A 14,535-nucleotide genomic window follows, 5' to 3' on the forward strand; every position below is an offset into this window, starting at 1 on the left:
CTTTAAATCCGCTATAACCTCAGTCCACATTTGAGTCTTGTGTTGTGTGTAGAGGGACTTTGGAACCTAGTTACCTATGGTGCTATGCAACTGTAGAAAACCTTGAACCACATTGCATTTTCCAGGGTCTTGGATTATTGTGTCCCCCCTCTATGTCCCCATTTTTATTTCTTAGAGTAACCATGAATATTTGAAGACAAATCATTTATTTTTACTGAAATGCATTTGTATTTCAAACAGGAACTTCATTGCATTTTTAGCTATGTGTGTGTGTGTGTGCGTGCGCGTGCACATGTGTGTTGTCAGAACTTTGTGTATAAAATTTGCTATTCTGAAAATATCATTACATTTAAAATATTTCTCCAGTGTTTCTTAAAATTTACTTTAAGAGACACTTGTGCATATGTGCATATGTGCAGACACATGTGCATGATAGAGGAAAACCTTGGAATTGTCTTTGGGAGATGTTCTCTCTGGATTTTGAGACAGGACAGTCATAGTTCTCACCCACTAGGTAAGGCTTACAGCACAGTGAGCCCCAGGAATCGTAGTGTCTCTGCCTGTCCAAGTATCTGACAACTCTTTATGTGGTTTATGGGTTACTCATGTCCCTGTTTGTGGGGCAATCACTTCAACTGAGACCCTTCAAAAGGTGTTTCATATTTTTGCTTAGGAGGGTTAGATTTGTAGTGTCCAACTGTTTTGCTTGTTGTAGTGATAGGTTCTCTGTATAGACTTCTTTCTGTTTAGGGGTCTATCACTTTCCATTTTAGTCACATGCCCAACAAAGAGTTGTTTCTTTTTATAGATATCACTGCTTGAAACATGTTGTCTACAAATGCTGGTCTACCCTCAGATCTTCTTTAGCAGCCATAGCTCTTTCCAGATGAGCAGTCAGCCCCTGAGACTCCTGAGTGCCTACTTGAATTCCTTAAGAGCAGGCTCTGTGTTCATCTGCAATTGTTCCTCTAATTTCTAGGTGGTCAGGAAGGACAGCAGGCTTCATGGATGCAGTCCTTGTCGAGTTCAGGCACATTGCCCTATGTGTATTCAATTAAGGATAAGCACCAATGTTGAGAATGGTGGCTCTGTCTGAATCATTGCTGTGGGACTATCTATGGTTTTTCACTATTGAACAATGGAAATGGACCTGTGAAGTCACATGACCATTTGAGCAACAACGTTTAGGTCACTTTTCTGTGTGCAGCTTCCTGTGGTGTTGAGATGCAAATGGACCACTATAAATGACTACACAGACCACCATCATGTCATCCTTCTGTATGAACACATCAGGGATGCTCAGAGAAAACACCACCCCAGCTCTAAAGGTCACCATGCCCATCAGTGCTGCTGAGTTCAACCTCAACAACCTCAAGAGGCTTGGGTGACAACCACTGCAGACATAATGAAAATATTCCAGGACCCTTCACTTTAGCCATAAGAAGCCTTGATGACCTCTCTATGACACCAGTTATCTCCATTTAGTCTCATAGGATTGGGAATGATTTTCCAAATGCCTCAGCAAAGGCGCAAGAATGATACTCATTTCAGGCTTGTGATTGGTGGACCAGAGTTACATCTGTGCCACACTAGAGCTATGACACACTGTAGTTGAAGGAACTCTATCAAGCATGAGTCAGAATAGAAAGTTTCTCTGTTCTGTTAGGAGCTGATCTGCTGACTATCAAATGTTAAGACAGACTGGACACGGGGAAAAAGAACTGTCCTAGGAGAGAACCCAGAGTCCAGAATATCAACATGGCAGGAAGTGAGAAAACTATAGTTGGACCTTTGAGGAAAGGAAGCCCAACGTGGGGCTTAAACATGCCTTTGTCTGCCACTGGATGTGAAGCATGGAGGGAGGGAGTCAAGTTTCTGGATAAGATGGCAGTGTGCAGGGTATAAGGGAGAAGGGAACCCCGATTCTCAGGCTGTTATTCTCAATATGGACCATGGTCCTTGCCCCTGTCCCACTGACTTGTATCCTGGACAGAGTCTGTCACACTCTCAGAGGGCACATATAGAAGAAAAGGGTCAAGACAAATACTGAGAAGGATTGCTTGGAGTGAGACTTTTATTTGCTGGACTGGTTTTTCTTCTGACATTAAGGTCTACAGGAAAGTTGAGCTCAGTGCTGGAAAGATAGGAACAAAGGTTTCCCAGGGTTATACACTCAAAGGATCTCTTCTAAATTGTGTCCTGTGGAGAAACAGGCTTCTCTGAGAGGTTTTCAGTGAAAGAGCTGTGATTTATTGGGGGTTTAAAGGGCTATATTAAATTTCCTAAATGGTTATTGGTTATAGGATGACTGTACATGATTGGCTTGTGCTGAGGGTCTGAGAAAGCTTCATTTGCATGAAGAGAAATTACAGGGGCTGGATAGGTCTCTATTGAGTAACAGGAAATTAGACCTGAAATTCGGCCATCTTGTTATTACTTCCTCAAGTGTAGCAGAGGTGGGGGTGGTACAGGCTTCTTGGACCTGAACACGCAGACTGGAGAAGGAGGGAACACTCCTAACTTCTGCTGTTCTCAGAATGAGATTTTCTGGTTTGATCTTAGTATTGCTCTGAACTGGCTCTTTGAATTGTTTTATTTATTATCCCACATTTATTACAAAGTATTACAAATTCATAAACCAACAGAGAATACCAATCAGTCTCTCATGACCAGAGACAGACAGGATGACATGGATTCCATTGTGTTGTTTACTCTTCTGTGGCATTACAGCAGTGCTTAGATGCACAAGAGTTTGAGAACCCAAAGACTCTGACCTCCTTGGAGGCCCGGGGACTCCCGAGCCAACCCCAGATGTGTCCTGCTTCAGACCATGCTGCCCCACACCTACATAGCTGTACCAATGTTTACCACAGGCAACCAGGTGGTAGCCTGTGGTAAGCATGGTCAAATTCCCCCATCCTGCTTCCCAGAACAGCCCAATCCCTGTCGAGGAGCAGACATGAAACCATATTAATCCTATAATTGCTGTACTGAAACACACAACCATGAAACCCCATTGAGAGGACTATGACAATCTGTCTCAAAGGAGCAACACACAAAACCCATCCCCATGCAAATGAGGCATCCCTAACATCTTAAAACACACAAATAGGAATCATCTGTTTTTAGAGCCCACTCTACCCCAATATATTTATAAGATTGTATCCGTAAGGAATAAAGAGGATAATTTGTTTGACCAAAGTCCCTCTGAGGCTGCTTGTTTTATTGAGCTGTAACACCCTAAGGGAAGAGTATTCTCTCCTGAAGCTTTTGTCACAGGAAGCTGCTCCAGCCTACTGCAGTCACTTCCTTTTCTCATGCCCAAGTTCCTCTAGTACTTTTTCCTACTGTTTCTCTCAGGCCAGAGAACATACATTGTAAACAACTTTAGCCGGGACAGAAGTCAACATCTGCTCCCAACTTGGACCATAAATGTCGCGTCCACCTCGGCCAGCAAGGAAGACACAACACGGTCGGATTCTTCTCAACAGCCTTTATTGCAGGACCACCTCATTGCTGATACCGGGGACCTCGAGCAGCAAAGGCACTTGCCTTATATACACAACAGGCTATGGCTGTGCTACTTGTCCTCCAGGGATTGGAAGAGCATGAATCACCCCATTAGCATGGTACCATCCTGGCTGGATTGGCGCCAGGGGCAAACCCGTGCATGTGCAGTACTGTTGTTTACCACAGGAGGGCACCGGATGTCGGCGCCATCTTAGTTTGCTGGGACTGCGCCCTACATCTCCCCCTTTTTTGTTTTATAAAAAAAATGACTGGTCTAGATCATGGTGCCACCAGTATGTCATTGCTCCTGTCTTAGGTCATTCCTGACGAAGACTCAGCCTTATCCTTCATAGGGTAACCCTATTGCCATCAGGCCCCATGTCTTAGGTTGCTCCAGGCTCGAGGAAAGTTGCCTGTCTCTGGACACAATGACTAAACATGACAGTGACTAAAACGATCTAGGGCGAACTCTTAATCTTTCAAAGAGGCCAGCCATATGTTGGGAGAAGCACCATTTTCAATGGCGATCATAGCCTGGTAAACAACTGCTTTGTGTCTGGCATGTTCTCTTTTTAAACGGCCAATAAGCCAGAGACATACTCCGCATCCCAGGAGGACAATAGCTCCCCAGGCAAACATGCCAGCCCACTCCTTAAAAAAGGGGAAAGCATTGGTGATCCATGAGGTAAAATCTTCAACTGTGATGGGATCCAACCTAGTGCTGTTAAGGACAGCAATTTGCATCAGCAATTGTCTTGATAGTCGCTCTGCTTTCATGGACCAGTTTCCTTTCAGATAATTTGAGATTTATTTGCTCTGTTGAGAACACTGAGAAAAGTTAGCTTTCAAAGGAGTGATTTCCTCTAAGGGAGGAAACATAGGACAGCTGTGTCATATGATACAGCGCTTCAATTTGTTATTGAATTAAATCTATCCTTTGATTAGCTAATAGAAGGCCAGATGCCAAAAGAGTATTAAATTCTTCTGGTATCTCTAGTGCCACTGCAGTTCTTTCTACAATCTGGTTGACAGTCTCAGCCATCTGTACTTGATTAGTCATGGTTATTGGGGCTGTAGTAACTGCGGAGGCAGACAGCACAATAGCTGAAATTATAGCTGCCGTAATTCCAAAATCCCTTCTGGCTCTTAGCAAATTAAGAATAGGAAAGCTATCTGGGTTTGCCTCCACTGGGATTGGCACAAAGGAGGGAATCTTAACCATCACTGTGGTGTCATTGGTGCCATCCCAGCATTCAGCTAAATAGCAGACTACATCAGAGCTATTACAATTTAAAACATCATTGCTTACATTAGTGCTTATCAGAAAGAAAAAAGGTGATCTAACACATACTGAAGTACTAGTGGCAGTATCATTTGCCAAGAGGTTATTATATTGAATATTGATCAACCTGGTATCATTTCTTCTGGTAGCTGAAACATTATACAGTGTGAAGTTCTCACCCATCAACCTAGCAAAGGGGGTCAGGGATGTATATGCCCCTTGCCCATTGGACAGCACCCATTGAAACCAAGGCCAGAGATTTTCCATGCCAGACTTATTCTGTTTCCAATTAAATTTTGTTTTGCCAAGAGGTGGGGAAAACTCAAATCCTGGGAAGAATTGTTTTGCTCTATGAAATGGACTCTGACATAGGGTAAAATCAGGTGGGAAATCTTGATACGGGGGTGGGGGCAAGCGGGTAAGACTGTACGATTGGTAGAGTTATCCTGTGTATAGTTACCTTGCCCCGGGTGTGATGGAATGCTACAATTATGCATTATAATCAGTGTTGTAATGTTCAAATCAGCAGAACTATTGACTGAAGTTTTTCTGCTGGCTGAAGAGACCCCCTTGGTAATTTAACTCAAAGCAGCCAGGATGATCCCGGTGCCCATTGCACTGCCACTCATAGGATCCAACCAATTAGCTAATGTGGCCCTATGCAACCAAACACAGGGCAGGGAAGAGTTCTTAACAGTAAAACATAAGGTATACGACAGAGAAAAGTTAGTGGCGGCATACCGTTGGGGCATTTCTCCATTTGGTGCTGTACAGGGAACATCACTCAAATAAGAGGTGGAAAAAACGGTTGGCAAAACAGGAGAATTGCTATGAACTGGCATGGGTACTGGCCAGGATCTGGCAATAGCCCACAGGCTGAGTGAATCAACCTGGATTACCATTCCCAGTAATAGTAGGGTTCGTAGTCTCATCTTCAGGAAGAGCAGAAGGCAATTTTCGAGTCAAGCGCTCAGGTACCCAAATTGGATTTTCTTGATTCTCTGGAAAAACACAAACAGCTCCCCTAGATCTCTGAATAATGGGATCTGGGCCACACCATTCACCAGTTAAGACATCCTTCCACTTTACTTCTGCATTAGTCATAGGGGTAATGGCAGTATGGCAGTCCACGGCAGAGCGGTCATGCATATCTAAAATTAAAAAATTTAAAGTAAAAACAGCTAAAGAAAGTTGTTCTTTTGGTGTCCAGCTGCTGGCAATTCCCTCTTTTTTTTGTATCAGCTCTTTTAAAGTACACTGTGCTCTTTCCACGATGCCCTGGCCCTGGGGGTTGTATGGCAATCCTGTGGCATGGCCAAGTGCATTGCCTGGAAAAAAAGTCTGAAAGGACTTTGCTGTGTAGGCAGGACCGTTGTCCATCTTGAGACTATCAGGCTTTCCCCAGGCTGACCATGCTTGTCAGCACTGACTAATGGCATTATGAGCCTTTTCCCCAGTCATCAGAGTGGCGTGTATAATACCGGAACAGGTATCAACAGAAACATGAGCATATTTAAAAATTCCAAATTGAGATATGTGTGTGACATCCATCTGCCAAAGTTTTAGCGGGATCAGACCACGAGGGTTATTCCCCACATGAGGAGGGTGGTGAAATTGAACACAATCCTGGCCACGTAACACCACATCACGGGCTGTAGCCCTAGAGATGTTAAATTTTTGTTGAAGAGTAAAGGCAGGAACATGAATCTTGTGATGAAATTCTCTAGGGAGATCAACTGGACTGGCAGGAAAAATAAACTCTCTACGAGTACTAGCATCCACCAGGGCATTATTACTGATCATGGGACCAGGCAAATTAGTATGGGCTCGAATATGTTGTATGAAAATTTTATGTTTTCTGGCCCAAATCAATTTTTGTAATTCTAAAAGAATTTGACATATGGTACTACTCGACCGAATTGGCCCTGCAATTTCAAGTGAGCACACAGCATTAACTACATAAGCAGAGTCAGAAATTAAATTAAAAGAATCATGAAATCTTTTAAAAACTTCCAATACTATTTTACATTCTGTAATTTGGGGGGGGGTGCCTGGACTGTATTGAATTAATACTGGTTCTTGAGAATCAACCATATAGGCACCTACACCTGTTTTGGAGCCATCTGTATAAATATCCAACGCTCCAGACAAAGGCTCTGAGGCAGTGACCTTAGGAGAAATCACAGGATATTCAATAAAAAATTGTAGCAAAGGATCTTTAGGATAATGATTGTCAAACTCTCCAACAAAACTACAGCGTAACATGGACCAATCATCTATCAAGGCACACATTGTTTCCATCTGAGCTGTAGTATATGGTATAATAATTTTCTTGGGTAAAATACCAAAATGCTGAATGCAAGATTTAACGCCTAACACAGCAAGCTGTGCAATGGCAGAAGGGTAATATTCAAGGGTCTTATTAGGAGAAATATGGGGATAAATCCAAAGAAGTGGTCCTTGTTGCCACAGCACTCCTGTAGGCTGACGAAAGGTTCTCAGTATACACAAAAGGAGATCCTCCTTTTCCTTGTACCTTCTTAGCATTGCCTTTTCCAGTCTTTCTTCTACTTTCCTCAAGGATAATCATGCTTCCTTGGTTAAAGCACAGGGTGAAGTAAGCTGAGGATCCCATTTCAGGATCTCAAAAAGTAGTTGCAAATCTACATTGGGCATTTTAATATAGGGTCGAATCCAATTTATGTTTCCTAGTAATTTCTGAAAGTCATTTAATGTTTTTAAATGATCTTTTCGTAATTCTATTTTCTGAGGGGAAATACTATGAGGAGTGATTTTAGTTCCTAGATAGTCCCCTATTTGGCCCATTTGAACCTTTCCAGGTGCTATGAACAATTGACTGTTTTCAGGCACCTTAACCACTTTTGCATAGGCCACTTCTAGAGTGCCACAATCTTTAGCTGAAAGCAAAATATCATCCATATAAGGTATTATTCTTAATTTTGGGAATTGATCATGTACAGGTTTCAGGGCTTGTCCTACATAAACCTGACACATAGTAGGGCTATTAGCCATACCTTGAGGCAAGACCACCCACTGATAGCGCTTATCAGGCTCTTAATTATTCATACAGGGCAAAGTAAATGCAAATCGCATGCTATCTTGTGGAGCAAGAGGGATGGAAAAAAACAAACTTTAATATCAATAATAATAATAGGCCAATCAGCAGGGATGCTGGAGAGTAATGGTAAACCTCTCTGTATGGGACCCATTATTTGCATCTGAGAATTGATAGCTCTTCAATCATGTAATAATCGCCATTTTCCTGATTTTTTACTTAATAACAATTATGGGTGTATTCCAAGGTGATCTGGATGGTTGAATATGTCCTAATTGTAATTGTTCAAATACTAATTCGGCAGCAGCAAGTAATTTTTCAGAGGATAGAGGGCATTAAGGAACCCATACGGGCTCCTCTGTTTTCCACGAAATGGGCATTCCCCCCTCAATGGCCCCTAGGAAAAAGCCAGACCCATCCTGTCTTGTTTTTCTTTCGACAGTACTGGGTCAACTCGTCCTTGTAAGTTTTTTCCCAGACCCTTTCTAGGCACGTAGCCCATTTCTGTCATCATATCCTTGACTTGCGGGGAGTAATCATTAGTCAGTCTCATGTCTAGATTTATCAAAACATCTCTGCCCCACAGTGTCACTGGAATGTCTATACCATAGGGAGTAATCTTTCCTGATCTCCCTTCTGTATCCTTCCATGTCAATTCTTTGGAGCTTATTAAAGGAGCCATTTCGTACCCTAGACCACGTAGGGCCTGAGATGATGTTTGTGTAGGCCACCTAGGTGGCCAGTCATGAGCAGAGATAATACTACGATCTGCTCCAGTGTCCAACAGGCCAAGGAATGATCGTCCCTCCACAGTCAATGTTAACATTGCATGATCACCCCGTTCCAATGAGATAAAGGCAAATCAGGAGCCTGTAGATCCTAAGCCCCTGTCCCCTCTGATTCTATTTTCAGCAGGAAAGCGCTTATGCAAGCTAGGCAGAAGCAGCATTTGAGCAATTCTATCTCCAGGGGAAATGGCAGTGATTCCCTCAGGGGAGGCTACCAGGACTTTTACTGTGCCTAAATAATCAGGGTCAATCACTCCGGACACAATCTGTAAACCTTTCAGGGCAGAGGAGGAGCATCCCAACAATAGCCCAACTGTATCTTTAGGGAGGGGTCCTCTAAAATCTGTGTCTACAGGCTGCACTCCCATTTGGGGGGTCATTACGAGTCTGGTGGTGGAGTGAAGGTCCAGTCCTGCAGAGCCTTTAGTGGCTCTCCTCGGTTCTGTGGGTGGCAAAGGAAAGGCCAAGGCCTCTGTTTGTCCTGTGTCTGACTATCGCCCTGCAGAGCCCCATATATTTGAGGGCCCTGGGGACGTGGGCCCTGTTGTCCGTTTTTTGGCCGTGCCCGACCATATCCTGTTGACAGGGGTCGGCCATCCAAGTCCTTCACAGGTCAACAGTCATTTGCCCAGTGGTTTCCCTTCTTACACCGTGGACATAGTCCAGGCTGCTTGGGTCTATCGCTATTTTTCCCCCTACTCCTTTCAGGACACTCGCTTTGATAATGCCGTTTACGGCCACATTTGAAACAAGTATCCGTGGTGGTGGTTTTCCCTAAGTGTACCACAGCTGCCGCTAGGCCAGCATTAGTCAATGGCCCTCTCATTTCCCTGCAGACTTTCATCCAAATTTCTAAACCTTTATGTTTGTATGATGTTATAGCAGTCCTACATTCTTTTGTACATTGCTCATACACTAGCTGTTTAATGAGAGGCATGGCTATATCAGGGTCTCCGAAGATCTTAGTAGCGGCCTCTACCATGAGGGCTACAAAGTCTGAAAAGGGCTCTGTGGGACCTTGCAGAACCTTGGTAAGGTTCCCGGAGACTGTGCCCCTATTAGGCAGTGCTTTCCATGCCTTGATGGCTATTTCATTAATTTGGCTATAGACTTGTTCTGGATAACCAGTCTGGTCCAGAGCGAATCTCCCTAGACCCAATAGCGTGTCAGCATCCCAGTGTCTCTGAGGGTCTACTCCTAAGGCCTTTTCTGTGTGCAGCTGCCTGTGGGGTTGAGATGCAAATGGACAACTATGGATGACTACACAGACCATCATGGCATCCTTCTGTATGAACACATCAGGGATGCTCAGAGAAAACATCACCCCAGATCCAAAGGTCACCATGCCCATCAGTGCTGCTGAGTTCAAACTCAAGAGGCTTGGGTGACAACCACTGCAGACACAACGAAAAAATTCCAGGACCCTCACTTTAGCCATAAGAAGGCTTGATGACCACTCTATGACCCCAGTTTTCTTCATTTACTCTCATGGGATTGGAGATAATTTTCCAAATGCCTCAGCAAAGTCCCATGAATGATACTCATTTGAGGCTTGTAATTGGTGGACTGGAGTTCATTGGTACCACACTGCAGCTATGACACACTGTGCTTGAAGGAACTCTATCAAGCATGGGTCAGAATGGAAAGTTTCTGTGTTCTGTTAGGAGCAGGTCTGCTGACTATCAAAAGTTAAGACAGACTGAACATGGCAAAAAGGAACTGTCCTAGGACAGAACCCAGAGTCCAGAATATCAACATGGCAGGAAATGAGAAAATTAGTGTGTATACTTGGACCTTTGAGAAAAAGCCCAACATGGGGCTTAAACATGACATGTTGTCTGTGACTGAATGTGAAGCATGGAGGGAGGGGGGTCAAGTTTCTGGATGAGATGGCAGCGTGCAGGGAATAAGGGAAAGGGGAATCCTGATTCTCAGGCTGTTATTCTCAATATGGACCCTGGTCCTTGCCCCTGTCCCACTGACTTTTACCCTAGACAGAGTCTGCCACTCTCTTAGAGGTCGCATATGGGAGAAAAGGGTCAAGACAAATACTGAGAAGCATACTTGGAGTGAGACTTTCATTTTCTGGACTGATGCTTCTTCTGACCTTAAGGTCTACAGGAAAGATGAGCTCAGTGCTGGAAGGATAGGAACAAAGGTTTTCCAGGGTTGTTCACTCACAGGATGTCTTCTGAATTGGGTCCTGTGGAGAAACAGGCTTGTCTGAGAGGTTTTCAGTGATAGAGCTGTGATTTATTGGGAGTAACAGAGGCTATATGAAATTTCCTAAATGATTATTGGTTATAAGATGACTGTACATGATTGGCTTGTGCTGAGGATCTGAGAGAGCTTCATTTGCATGAAAAGATATTACAGGTTACAGATATGTCTCTATGGTGAAAAAGGAAATTAGACCTGTAATTCAGCCATCTTGTTATTACTTCTTCAATAATGGCAGAGGTGGGGGTGGTACAGCCTTTCGGACCTGAATGTCCAGACTGGAGAAGGAGGGAACACTCCTAACTTCTGCTGCTCTCAGGATGAGATTTTCTGGTTTGATCTTAGTATTGCTCTGAACTGGCTCCTTGAATTATTTAATTTATTATCCCACGTTTAATGAAAAGTATTACTAAGGGCTGGAGAGATGGCTCAGTGGTTAAGAGCACTGACTGCTCTTCCAGAGGTCCTGAGTTCAATTCCCAGAAACTACATGGTGGCTGACAACCATCTGTAATAAAGTCTTTAAAAATTAAAAAAAAAGTATTACAAATTCATAAACCAACAGAGAACACCATTCAGGCTCTCGTGACCGGAGAAAGACATGGGTTCAAAGGAGAGGACATCAGAGCTGACATAGATTCCTAGGATGTATCACACACAACCATGCATCCATGTGCTCTCATTTCCATGCAGGAGGCAGGGAAGGTGGTGATATGCATGGTGAGTCCCCTCAATCACTATTTGAAGTAACTCACCTCCATGGTGAGAGGTCTTGATACCAGGAAGTCTGTTACCTGAGGACTAACAGATGATGACTCACCAGGAGCCTGTGGGTGATCCTGACAGGCAGAGGACAATTGTCCACAGTCAGTTTTCTCCATGTAACATTTGAGTCCCCTGAATCACACCCAGGTCACTGTGCTAGGCAGCATTTCTACTGAGCTCCATATCTCACTGCCATACACTGTTTTGTTGTTCATTAATATAGCACTTTAAAATACTTCATTTACCATACGCTTATAAAATGTTATGACCATGATAGATCATCTTGAGAAATCCACACAGTTTTTTATACCATGACTCTCATGGGTATAGATCTCACCAATTAGGCTAGACTAGCTACACGGTCAGCCCCATGCTTCTCCCTGTGTCCTGCTCATGCAGGGCTGGGATTACAAATTCCTGCCATATCCCTGATTTATAGTGTGACTGCTCCAGATCAACCTCAGGCCCTGCTACCCATGTACACCTCTCTAGCTGAATCATTTCTCTTGCTCCCTTGAATGCCTCTCATAATAAACTTCCCTGAAGGGTCCCCAACCTTTTGGGATAACAGGTGCTCATCTGCCAGATATTTAGGCTGTGGTTTGGCCAAGCTTGTCCTTAAATTTGTTATGTATTCAAGGATGATTTGAAACTCCTACACACCCTCCTATCTGTGCCTCTCTTCAGTGGTCCTTAAATTTGTTATGTATTCAAGGATGATTTGAAACTCCTACACACCCTCCTATCTGTGCCTCTCCTCAGTGGTGAATACAGGTGTACATGATCCTGATCCTTTGTCTCTCAGTGGACAAAGAACATCATTTTCTGTCCATGACAGGCAAGAACGCATTCTACTATATGAAAATCTTTGGCTCAGTGAGGTAAAAATGTCCTCATGGCCATGAGCACTCACCTCCAGATTTCATCTACCTTATCCTGCCTGTCTGAGTTCTCTGGGTAGAAGGTCATCTGGTTATGAACCCACTGAAGAAGGGCCTGGACCTGAAAAGACTGCCATAAGTCAGCTGCTGGACACCACGTTTTTAATACAGCAGCCTCTGGTGGGTTCTAAGGATGCCAACTATGCCCTGTGGTCAGCTGCACTGCTGCCACCTGCTGGCTCCTTAATCCCAAATCATGATCTGTTCTTGGGACAGGAAGTCTGTGGTTTTGGTGTGCACACAGGGCTTTTGCTTATCACAGGACCATGGGGAGTGTCAGCCTGCAGGGTTAGAATATGAGTGATGCTGAGGGAGTAGCCAATGTGTCTCTACCTACCCTACACATACCAGAATGAATGAGTGAGTGTTATTTAAAAAATTGTAACCCACATTGGTCACAGGCATACAAGTCTAGATTTGGGAGGAGGAAGACAGAAGCACATGGATCTCATTGAGTTTGAAGCTATATGGTCTATCTATCCAGATTTTAGACAGCAAAGGGAATAGAGTGAAAACTTGTGTCAAACAATAAACAAACCAAAAAAACCCCAATAGCATGAACAAAGAAATCCCAGCCAAACCTACAAAAGTCTATGTATCAAACAAAACACCAACCAATCAAAAACAGAAACACAAAGTTGATGGTGAACTTGGATGGTGTTGCTAATTACCATCCCTGAGGTTATCCTCTGCACTTCCACACATGAGCCCAAACTGACTTGCACACACATACACCGGATCTCAGACACATATCATGCAAGGATCCTTTCGCATATGATCTGCTACAACATATTGCCCATCGTCATCCTGACTAAACAAGGCCTCCATAAGACGAGGCTCTGTGATTCTGGAGACTCTAGTTCCTGACATTGTTCACAGCATTCAGACTCTCTGACTTTATAACTAATTAACTTATTCCATGACAGCAGAGGGAGAAAACCGGCACAACCCTTCCTGATTCTCTGTGGATGATCCAATCCAGAGACATCTCTCAGATAACACACACTGCAGGCTCTGTGGGCCCAGCAGATAACCTCATAGATGAAAACTGTCCCTGTCTTCTCCATTCTTGTCACCACTTCCTTATACACACACACTCATTGATCTCTCTTCCCTAGTGACAACCCAAAGATCCAGAGTGTGATCATAAAGTAACCCCCAAGAGTGGTGCCTAGAGAGAGTGGAGAAGCTAGAGAGGGTGGGGTAAGGATGGCAGCTGGTGGTGTAGACAGGATGATGAGGCCGAAGCTTCACTTTTACAATAGCACAGTTGCCTGCTGTCAACTGACCTCATGTTTCTTCCCTAGGATGACATCATCTTCATCTGCCTCACTGCTCCTCAGCCTCAGATGAGCTCCTGCCTGCACACCTGTCCAGGGGAGTCCCCAGGAAGAGACTCTATACTGTGTTCTAAAGGTCCAGTGGGTGGGACTGGGGAAACAGTTCAGTCTCCCCCGACATCTGCTGATAGCCAAGGACAGAGACATTTATAGGTATGTCATCAAGTTTGTTATCACAGAAACAGTGAAACTCATACCCCCCCTCCTCAGGGTTATTATATTTAGCTTAAAACAAACCAAAACCAAAACAAATAAATGAACAAAAAACAGTAAAGTTAATACCCTACCATGTCGGTACATTTAGTAGGATGCAGCAGAAGGAGATTTTCTGACTTTGAGGCCAGCCTTTGTGTACAAAGCAAGTTCCAGGACAATCAGATGTATATAATAGAGAAACCCCCTCCTCCAAAACAGAAGAAAACAAAAACAAACAAACATAAACTGAAGTATTGCTAGTCACGATATATTTTATATAAATCTGGAGAGAAGCTAAGTATCATATTCAAGTTCTCCATCTCCAACGAAAAGGGAGCTGAGTGAGGGCCTTTTCTCATGACACACTTTACTGATTTCAGTTTTGTTAAGCTTTGCTGTTGACTTAAAGACAGAGTCC

This window comes from Rattus norvegicus, chromosome 12, assembly GCF_036323735.1.
Source record: "Rattus norvegicus strain BN/NHsdMcwi chromosome 12, GRCr8, whole genome shotgun sequence".
NCBI lineage: Eukaryota > Metazoa > Chordata > Mammalia > Rodentia > Muridae > Rattus > Rattus norvegicus.